The 10,584-nt window shown below is 45.0% G+C and overlaps 1 pseudogene; it reads right to left on the bottom strand.

Annotated features, from left to right (window-relative positions):
* LOC118530679 (small ribosomal subunit protein eS12 pseudogene) lies at positions 1-10,036 on the bottom strand (annotated as a pseudogene).
* Positions 10,037-10,584: the final 548 nt, after the last annotated feature.

Here is a 10,584-nt window from a genome sequence, read left to right as displayed (position 1 = left end):
TCATTTCTTGCATTTGAAGTACTCCTTAATGACGTCCTTGGCTTGAGAGTCTTTGCTGTCATCCTTAACTACCACCCAACCACAACCCCCCATTTTCCAGTTTTCCCTAACAGTTTTACAGAAGCCTAGCCATTCCCCTAGTGTGGTGCTGTCATCAGCCTTAATTAGGTGCAAAGGGCCACCACCAACCTGACACACACAGGCTCATCACAGTCGGATGCCAGCACACAAAGATGGATGGGCTTGGCGTTTGCCTCGGACTTTGGCAGCTCGGGCATCCCCGTGGTAGGCCTTCGCAGATGAGGCGGGTCTTCAGCACTCCTGGTACAGCTGACTTAAGCGCTATTACATGGCCAGCTGCAGGGCCCTCCTTGCCCCTGCTGGCGGGGGATGGGGTGAAGGCGAATCTCGAAGGCTCAGCAATGGCAAGGAAGGAGCCGGTGGCCTTTTCAGTGTGGATTTGTTCACAATACTAACCTTCCTGAGTTGACTTTTTCAACTGTAATATTAACGAGGATGACAATACTCCACCTCGAAAAAAGCTCTTTGTAAATAGGAATAATAATTACTACTGCTCAAAGTACTAATGAGAATGGGACAAGGATCATTGTGATGCCTGAGAGAAGTCTTAAGGAGAACCCAGAGCCCTACATTTTATGATCAGGAGTCTCTTCTGGACACCCAGGGCCACACACCGGAGTAGTAACACCCACCCCAGACCGAGAACAACTGCCCAAACCCTCTTTCTTCCCTTGTGTCCCAGTTCTGCTGTTGCAGATGGTACTGACTGCTTGGATTGATCACTATGCCCAGCCCCTTTCTCTCTTGCCACCTTTCTCTAGCAAGGCTGTAGAGGCTAAAAAACGGAAATACTACCTTTTCCATCCTCACTGGAAGCTGTGGTGGTCTGGTGACATGGTTCTGCCACAGAGGCTTAGGATGAAGACCTGGGTGGGTGTGGGGAGGTGGGAGGCTTTGGGAAGGGGGTTCGCATTTCTTGGTAAAGAGGATGAGGGCAGCAGGCTCTGTCTGTTTTTCCTTGCTTACCTTGAACCAGTTTCATTTGTTAATTGTAGAACTAGAGATAAGCAAAAAAGGGAAACAATAAAACCAACAAAATCCATAACAATTACCCATGATCCCACTACCCAGAGGTAACCAGTATAATATATTGAGGGGATGCACGTTTTTGATGTTTTATATCAAAAGTTCCCAGGACCCCCTCCTTGGGTGTGCTTAATTGGCTAGAACAGTTCACAGAATTCAGGAAAACAGTTTACTCACAGGATGACCAGTCTATTATAAAGGATATAGCTCATGGAAGATATGAGGGTAGGGGTGCTGAGCTTCCATGCCCATTCTGGGCACACCACACTTCCCAGCACCTCCCGGGAGCTCTGTGAATCCTGTACTTTGGGGCTTTTATGGAGGCTTCCTTATGTAGACACGATTGATGAAATCTTCAACCTTCAGGAAAGCTGTAGTCCACAATGGCCTTGCCTTGGTGATCCTTCAGGGGGTGGGGAAGGAACTGCTGGAGCCATGTTTGTGGCACATAGCGGACTGAAGAAATGTTTGTTTCTGTCTGCTCTCTTCTTGTAAAGGGGTGACAGCACCCCTTTACGTTTGGGGAGCTCCTCCCACTTTGTGTGATCCTGGTAGAACAGTTACAACACCACACATTCTCCACCCCGCTCAGAATGAGACCAGGACCCAGGCTGGCTGATCACAATGCCACACTGCACACACTGGGACTGAAACAAGGTATGGGCTCTCGACCTCATGTGGGCCAAAGTCCTTCACCAATGTTTTCCCAGTTGGAACTAGAGGGGTAATTCTCTATTGTGCGCTTGCATGGAGAGTTAGGAGGATAGAGGCCTGGGGGTGCAGGCAGCTATCTACCCAACCACATAGAGAAGGGCTCTCTGTCGTGGAAGAGAATGAAGCCAGGCAGAGATGGGAGTTTCAAAGAGAAGAGAAAGAGAGGTCAGGTCCTGAGGCTCCGGTTCCCACTCTTCCCTTGGGCTAGCCCAGCCTTCCTGGCTCTGTAAACTAAGGAATTCTCTTCTTGCTGTGCATCTGTCATTTGCAGCAAAAGGAGCCCTGACTAATGTCAGAGTAAAGAAAGGAAGAGAGGAATGCATGGAAGGAGGACTTTTAGCTACTAGAGTAATTAAGAATCCAGGAGAAGCAGGGAATCCAAGCAAAAAAAAAAAAAAAAAAAACGAGGAATTTACAGGCTAACAAACCTTGGAAATAGTTGGGCAGAGTACCAGATTTTTCTCAATTGATGGAGACTAGAGAAAAAACTTAGTTTTGCACATTAAAGGACAAGATGACAAGTAGATAATTTATGGACATCAAGGACATACTTCTTTGAACTGACAGAATGTCATGGGTGACATTTTGCTACTCTCTCTTAACCCTTGCCACCTCCACGTAGAATTTTGCTCCACAGAATCCACTGTCCACTAAAAGGTCATTTTAAAACCTGATACCAACTCTTTCAAATGTATCCCTGCCCAAATTCAATGCCAAAGTATCTAGCCATAACAATGGAAATACAAAAAATAATTTGAACCTTCACATTCTTTTCCCATGATGGAAGTACTGAGAGGTAGTGAAGTGGACATAAGTCAGGCAAAGATCTGGGACATGAGCCACTGCTTCTGTTGGCAGGAAAGCAGAAGATTTGGGGGTTTGATGAAGCCCAGTGCTATGTTGCTGTGCCCTACATAAACAATTATAGGCAGGAAGAAGTAGAGGCTTCTAGAGATTTTCTCCCTTCTCCTTCACCGTCATTTGTACACTTTAAAGTATTTAAGTGCTGTCACACTGGGGAAATGCTCCTGTAAATATAGATTTCGATGTGGTTTCTTATAAGAGTTTACCACCTTAACTTAGAAAAACATAAGAAACAGTAGATTTGAATCTCAACTTATGTAACTCATCCAACTACTTACATACAATGGTAAAATGACTCATAGTTCATATGACTCATCCTTGGAGTTCCAGATCAGCAATGTAGAAGGATTTATTTTTCTTCTTTTTTTTAAATACACAGAGAGAGAGAAAGAACATGAGCAGGGAGAGGGAGAGAGAGAATCCCAAGCAGACTCCCTGCTGAGCAGGGAGCCCAACATGGGGCTCTATCTCAGGACCCTGAGATCATGACCTGAGCTGAAATCAAGAGTCAGTTACTTAACCGACTGAACCACCCAGGTGCCCCGAGAAGGATTTTCTTATTCTTTCTTCCAGTTGGAAGCTCCCTTTCCCCACTCCTTTCTTAAAAAGCTTTTTATGTGGGAATTTGGCATTGTCTGGGAGGGAAGAAGGCAAGTTTCTGGGGATAGTGACCCTAAGGATGAGAATCCTCGGGCACAGCTGTGAACTACAATTCAGAAGCCTAGAATCTTTTTAGGATATAGAATGTATATTCATGTATGAGAAGGAGAGTGCCCAGGTATATGTGTGTGGCTAGACGCCAGAGCAGAGAATTCTGTATGTCTCCTTAGCCCTTCTCCCCTTCTTCCTATAGTTTTATCCGAGGAGATGGCTGCCCAGCTAAAGACTAGCTTTTCTCACCTCTCTTCTAGTTAGGTTTTTTAGCCAGCCTCCAGGATGCCTCTAATGATCTCTGCCTCCTGGTATTCACACCTTTGCATAGTCCCTTCCCACATTGTACCAGGGTTGGTCTGTGTGACTAGTAAAGAAACAGAAATGATGATGTGTCACTTCTGAGATTAGGTTAAGACACTGCAGCTTCTTGGTGTCTGTCTCTCTTTGGGGTTGTCTTCCCTCTGGGGGAAGCCAGCTGCCATGTGGAGCAGCCCTATGGAGACGCCCACACGGCAAGCAACCAAGGCCTCCTGACGGCAGCTAGTCGGGACAGAGGTCTGCCAGCAACCACGTGAGCTCGGAAGTGCATCCACCAGCCCCCGTCAAGCCTTCAGCTAACAGCAGCCCTTGAGATACAACCTACCCAGCTAAGCTGTTTGTTGTTCTAATGGGCTGAGCTTTGGGACAATTGGTCTTGGAGCAACAGATAACTAAAGCACTAGGTGTGGCTAAGGAAGTGATGTGTGCTACTTGTGGGTCATGCCTCTAAAAAGAATAATGCGCCCTCTTGTTCCTCTTCCCACTTCCTCTGAACTAGAATAGGACTACGTGAACGAGCTGTCTCAGATCATGTAGATCATGTAGATGACAGTAATACCTTAGGGTTTGGAGGGCCACAAAACGGAAAGGGCCTAGGTCTCTGTATTATTCAGAAATACCAGGTTTAGCTGCATTAACAACCAACCTCCAATCAGTGGCTTAAAAGCAATGCTTTATTTCTCCCACAAATCTGCTGCAGCTCTGAGAAGTTTTTCAGGATGGCTATCCTTCATATTCATAGTGCTTCCACGCAAACATCAGTGAAAGGGAAAATGTGGGCCACTAAATGCTTCTCACATTTCACCGACCAAAGCAAATTGCATGACCCTGTCTAACCCCAATAGGGCAGAGACGTACAATCCTCCCTTATTTCCAGAGAAAGAAGACTGGAGATATTTTTTTCAACAGAACTAATATCTACCAAAGCACTGAACACCATCAAGTCATCACGTCAGCCCTGGACTCCTATCCAGGAGGGAGCCTAATAGAGAAATAAACTTTTATTTTGGTGAAGTCACAGCATTTGGGGATCTCATTATAGAGCCTAGCCTGTTTCCTAAACAATAAAAGCATATAGCTATTAAAGAATGGATCTAGGACCTGCCTATCTATTAACTGGTTTTAAAGTTATTGACAAGGAAAGTGAAGGCACACAAATGGATAATCCTATTTGCTTTTCCAGATCCACTCTCCATCCTTTTCTACCCTATTCTGTGGCCAACGAGGGTGACATTTACAGTCTCAACCAAGCTCCCTTCCCTCTGACTGCTGGTTGAGTTTACCCAATGATACTCACTAGAGGGAAGATCAGAGGATAAGAGTAGAGTAATGTCAGTGTATTTTTGCCATCTATGTCTATCCAGAGTCATGATTTGACAGTGACAATGTTCTTCTAGCCAAGGCCATAGCTTCTGCCAGGAGGCCCTCCCCAAAGCTATCAATCTCTCCAGTTTCCAATAACATCTCCCTTCCCTTGGCCCATTCCAAGCCTAGAAGTAGTAATTGATATTAGCCTTAATGTTTCACTATCCCTCGTTGGTTTCCCGTAATACTCTCACATCTTTGTAGAGCCCTTTCTTTTTTTTTTTTTTTAAGATTTTTATCCATTCATTTGACAGAGAGAGACACAGCCAGAGAGGGAACACAAGCAGGGGGAGTGGGAGAGGGAGAAGCAGGCTCCCCACAGAGCAGGGAGCCCGATGCGGGACTCAATCCCAGGACCCCGGGATCATGACCTGAGCTGAAGGCAGTCGCTTAACCGACTGAGCCACCCAGGTGCCCTGTAGAGCCCTTTCATTAATCATCTGCAATGACCTCTGCCATCTATTTCCTGTCAGTAGCCTACCAATACAATACTTCTCCCTCAAATTATAGCTATTAGTCAAAACAACCAATGACATAAAAAAATGGGCAGACATGAAAGTCTCAAAACGATGATGATGACCTTTTGGATCAACAACGTAATAATCAAAGCAAACAGGCATTAGCACCCAAATCTCATGGTGCATGGGAAAGCTATCCCATTATTGGCATCATCAACATGGTGAGAAGCCAAGTGACATCTTAAATATTTGTGACTCTATCCCAAGTCATTCTAGCAAAAAGCTATCTGACATACTTATTCCAAAATTAAAGCTGATCCCCAAATATCTCCATTATTCATTTCAAATATCACTGGCTTACCAACTTAATTCTTTAGCTGGAGTTCCATTGAGTTCAGCCAGGAAGCTCTGAATTAGGATGGAATTTGCCAGGTTTCTCTTTGAACAAGATTCAGGGAGCCTGCAAAAATCCCACAGGCCACAAAGAATACTGTTTGCAGCCCAACTCATTCCATGGTGAGAGAAGAAAGAGAGAGAGAGAGAATGAGAGAGAGAAGGGGAGGGAGGGAGAGATGAAGAGAAAGAGGGAGAGGAAAAAGGAAGGAGGGAAGGAAAGAAAGAAAGAAAGGAAAAAAAGAAAGAGGGACACCTGGGTGGCTCAGTTGGTTAAGCGTATGCCTTTGGCTCAGGTCATGATCCCGGGGTCCTGGGAAAGAGCCCCGCATTGGGCTCCCTGCTTGGCAGGAAGCCTGCTTCTCTCTCTCCCTCTGCCTGCTGCTCCCCGTTTGTGCGTGCATGCACTCTCTGACAAATAAATAAAATCTTTAGAAAGAGAAGAGGCAAAGAAAGAGGAAGGGAGGAAGAAATCTGCCTATCAAATTCATCATCATCAAACAAGGAGCTGCCTCTTCTACATTAAAAAAACCAACCAAACACACACACACACACACACACACACACACAACAGAAACAGAAACAAAAAACCCTCTCACTTGGGAGTGCTCCCCAAAGGGCACAAAGTAGGGGGCCTAGAATAAAATGTGGTTTTGCTTCCAAACACATCTGCTTCCAATGGGGTATCTGCAGTGGCCAAAGAAGTGGCCAATTAAATCATGGAAGATGATTTTTCTTTCCTTTTTTGGGGGGGGTGGGGAGAGAGAGTACAAGGTGGAGGCGGGGGCAGAGGGAAAGGGAGAAAGAGAATCCTAAGCAGGCTCCATACCAGCACGGAGCCCAAATTGGGGATCGATTCTCAACCCTGAGATCAAGACCTGAGCCGAGATCAAGGGTCAGACGCTTAAGCGACTGAACCACCCAGGCACCCCATGGAAGATGATTTTTATCCAGAAAGACATCTGGGATAGAAACGTCTCTATGATCAAATAACACAGCTGAGAAGAAAATGAAAAATATCAGATTCTTCATTCATTTATTAAAATATTTCCCCATTCTAACCCAAAACAAACAATGCAGACAAAATCACGTGTATCTGTTTAAATGCTTCTGGCTCTAAGTGACTGAATATCCAGCGGAAAGTAGTTTATCAGGCTTTCTATTGTCTCATATAAAAAAGGTAGGTGATTCCAGGTTTGCCTAATTCAGCCGCCTAACTAGGCCAGATCTCTAGGTTATCCTCTCTGGGATCTCTTGTCCATCTCTTCCTGGTCGCAAGATACTGCTCCAGTTGCAAGCATCACATCCCACATAATATCCTCCAAATGTAAGAAGGAAAAATCCTGGTTTTCTCTTTAGGCAACTCTCATTTTAGTTTATCAGGGAGGAAAGCCTTTTCCCAGAAGCACCCAGCAGTCTTCCCCCTTCCCCTCATTATCTAGAATTGGGTCCCAAGCTCCATCCACCCCATGCTTGTAATTGGTGAAAATAGTCAGCACTTAGAACAGAATAACACATAGCAGGAGCTCATTAAATATTTGTTGAATGAATGAAAGGTGAATTGGATTACCATGGTTGCCTTAGACTAATTACAGTCCATCTCCTGGAATCCATGTTCCTAGCACACATTGTCGCTTGATGGATCAGGAAAATAGGCATTTTCTTATCAAGGAAGATGGAATGAGTGGCTCTTGGGCAGTCAGCCAATAGCAAATGCCACATTAGGCTATTTCTTCTTAAAGCAAGAATGAGAGAAACCCAGGAAAGGGCTTATTATTTTCTAATAGTTATATTTGGGGAAAAAATGTTTTGGGATTTAAACAAATCATTCATGCAAAGAGGTATCTCATTAGCAGACAAGTTACCATATTCTAAAAAGAAATTAATCTTCTATTTTTTTGCCCCAGCTTAGGCATCATTTCCTTCAGGATGTTCTCTTTGCCCAAACCCAGGCTGGGTTATTATTATTATCAAAGCACTGTCTACCTCCCCATAGTACAGCACTTACACACGCATTATACTTCCTGTTTCTTCTTCACCCCTTCAGTAGCAGCTGTTAAGGGTTCACCAAACTCGGTTTCCTTTTCTTTCCTTTTCCACCCAGCTACATTTCCCAACCTCCCTTGCAGCTGGGTGTGGCCATTGCCTCAGTCAGGTTGATGTGATGTGGGTAAAGTGGTGTGCGCCACTTGCAGGCTTGGCCATAAAAACTAGCCATGTGATCTCCTGGCTCTCTCCTTCCCACTTGCTGGCTGAACAGAGAGGGCTCTGTGGGCACAGGGGAATGTGGAAGGAGACTGGGACCTGGAATGGCTGCCTGGAACAGAGTACCTCTCCTCTTACCAACCTGAATTGGACTGAGATGAGATGCCGAACAGTATAGTTTTTTACTGTGCTAAGCTACTGAGAATCAGGTGTTTGAGTGTGTGTGTGTGTGTGTGCGCACACGTGCACTTTTGTTATACGTTAACCCCCCCGCCCCCCCACACCCCCTAATACAATTCCCCATTAGAATGAAAATCTCTCGAAAATAGAAGTCTCTTCCATCTTGTTTTTTTGTTTGTTTGTTTGTTTGTTTGGCTTCAGAGATGGGTGAAGCGGGCTGGGGTCCAAAGGGAGGGGTCAGGGGCAGAGAGTCAGGTGGCTGAAGAGGGGCCTTGGCCCTAAAGGCCTCCAGTGGCCTTAGGAGCAGAAGGTCAACCTGAGGTGGGTGGAGGAAGAAAGCTTTACCAGGGTTTCAGCTAGCTCGGAGGAGGGGTGTTTGTCTCCCACGTTTTGCATGGATTTTACAGGCACTTTGTATGGGTATTCCTTGTCCTAGAGTAGGACCTGTCACCTAATTGGCACTCAGTATATTTTTAAATGAAATAAATGTAATCAAGTAGCTACTATGTGCCAAAATTGTTTTAACTTTGTAATGCTATCTTGGTAATTTTTTGTAGCTCCTCATAGCTCAACATTGAAACTAACAGTAAATCCTTTTAAAAGGGGGGTGGGGTTACCTGAGGTGATTGTCCTCCTTGGCAACAAGAAAGAGAGAGAAAAGGCTGCCTGTTGCATTACAGGGAAGAAGAACCCGCCCATCCTCAGCCCCAGGGAAAAAGGGAATGGTGGAAGCTTTTCCTTCATTTTTATGTGTTGAAAGGGACACTCAAAACATTTAAAGATCAAAAGGACAGTGTCAACAAGGTGTTCTAATATAAAGTCAAGTTAGGTGGGACTATTCTTGCTGTTATCCCCAGCACACATCATGTGCAAGCATTGCTGAACCTCTAAACAGTGTTTCTTAGTAGGTTTTTTTTAAGATTTTATTTATTTATTTGTCAGAGAGAGAGCCCAAGCAAGGGAAGCGTCAGGCAGAGGGAGAAGCAGGCTCCCTGTGGGACTCATGCTTAACCACTTAACCAACTGAGCCACCCAGGCATCCCTCTCAATGGTTTTTGAAACACCAATGGTATCACCTGGAGTGTCTCTTTAAAAGTGTAAATTCTGTGTTTTTAACCAGCTCTCCTGCTCAGTGGAATATGAGAAACATTGCTACTACCTACCCTGCTTTTTCTTTCTTGTATTATTGTTTTTCACTATGTTAATTGGAAAAAATTTTAGCTTCTCCCATTCCATCAAATCCCTTTAGCTAATGTCCATGCTAGGAAACAGACCCCAAAATAACTTCAGGGTTTCCTTCCTGCTGGCACTGGATGGGGTGGGACGGGTACAGGTGCCCCCTCTGGCCTCTGTTTTTATTATTTTTCTTTCATCCCTCAGCTGCAAAGCATTACTTGTTCCCTATCTTACAAATCCTTGCAAATTTCATGCTGCCAGGAGGTTGGCTCAGGTTAAGATAGTTTGCTGACTGTTCTTTCATCTCAAAACTGACCATTGGAGGGGCGCCTGGGTGGCTAGGTCGGTTGGGCTGGGCGTCTGCCTTCGGCTCAGGTCATGATCCTGGGGTCCTGGGATCGGGCCCCGCATTGGTTTCCCTGCTCAGTGGGGTGTCTGCTTCTCCCTCTGCCTCTCCCCCCTACCCAGCTTGTCCTTTCTCTCTCTCTCATTCCCTCTCTGTCTCTCAAATAAATAAGCAAATAAAATCTTAAAAAAAAAAAAACAAAAAAACCTGACCATTGGAATTCTCACTGTTGATGAGTGAAAAACGATACGACCATTTCGGAAAAAAACCTTCTGGCAGGACAATGGATAAGCATTATGGCATATTTATATTATGAAATACTATACAGCAATATCAAAAGAACAAACTATAGATACATATAACAATATGCATAGACCCCCCAAACATTATCCTATGCAAAAGAAGCCATACACAAACCAATACATGCTGTCTAATTCCATTCATACGAAGTTCAAGAACAGGCAAAACTAATCTATAGTGATATAAATAAGAACAGGGCTACTTCTTTGACACAGAGAGAGCACACAGCAGGGGGAGCGGCAGAGGGAGAAGCAGGCTCCCCACTGAGCAGGGAGCCCGCAGGGCTCGATCCCAGGATCCCGGGATCACAACCTGAGCCGAAGGCAGACGCTTAACCACTGAGCCACCCAGGCGCCCCAGAACAGGGTTACTTCTGAGTGAGAGGAGGGGGCAATTGACCAGGAAGGGTTATAAGAGGATTTTCTGGGAAGAGGGAAACATTCTACATATTGATTTGGCCAGTGGTTTCACAGATTTATATATATATAAAAAAATGACTCAGCT

The sequence above is a fragment of the Halichoerus grypus genome, chromosome 3, assembly GCF_964656455.1.
Source record: "Halichoerus grypus chromosome 3, mHalGry1.hap1.1, whole genome shotgun sequence".
Taxonomy (NCBI): Eukaryota; Metazoa; Chordata; class Mammalia; order Carnivora; family Phocidae; genus Halichoerus; species Halichoerus grypus.
The sequence above is the reverse complement of the archived record's forward strand: the minus strand, read 5'-3'. Positions and strand labels throughout refer to the sequence as shown.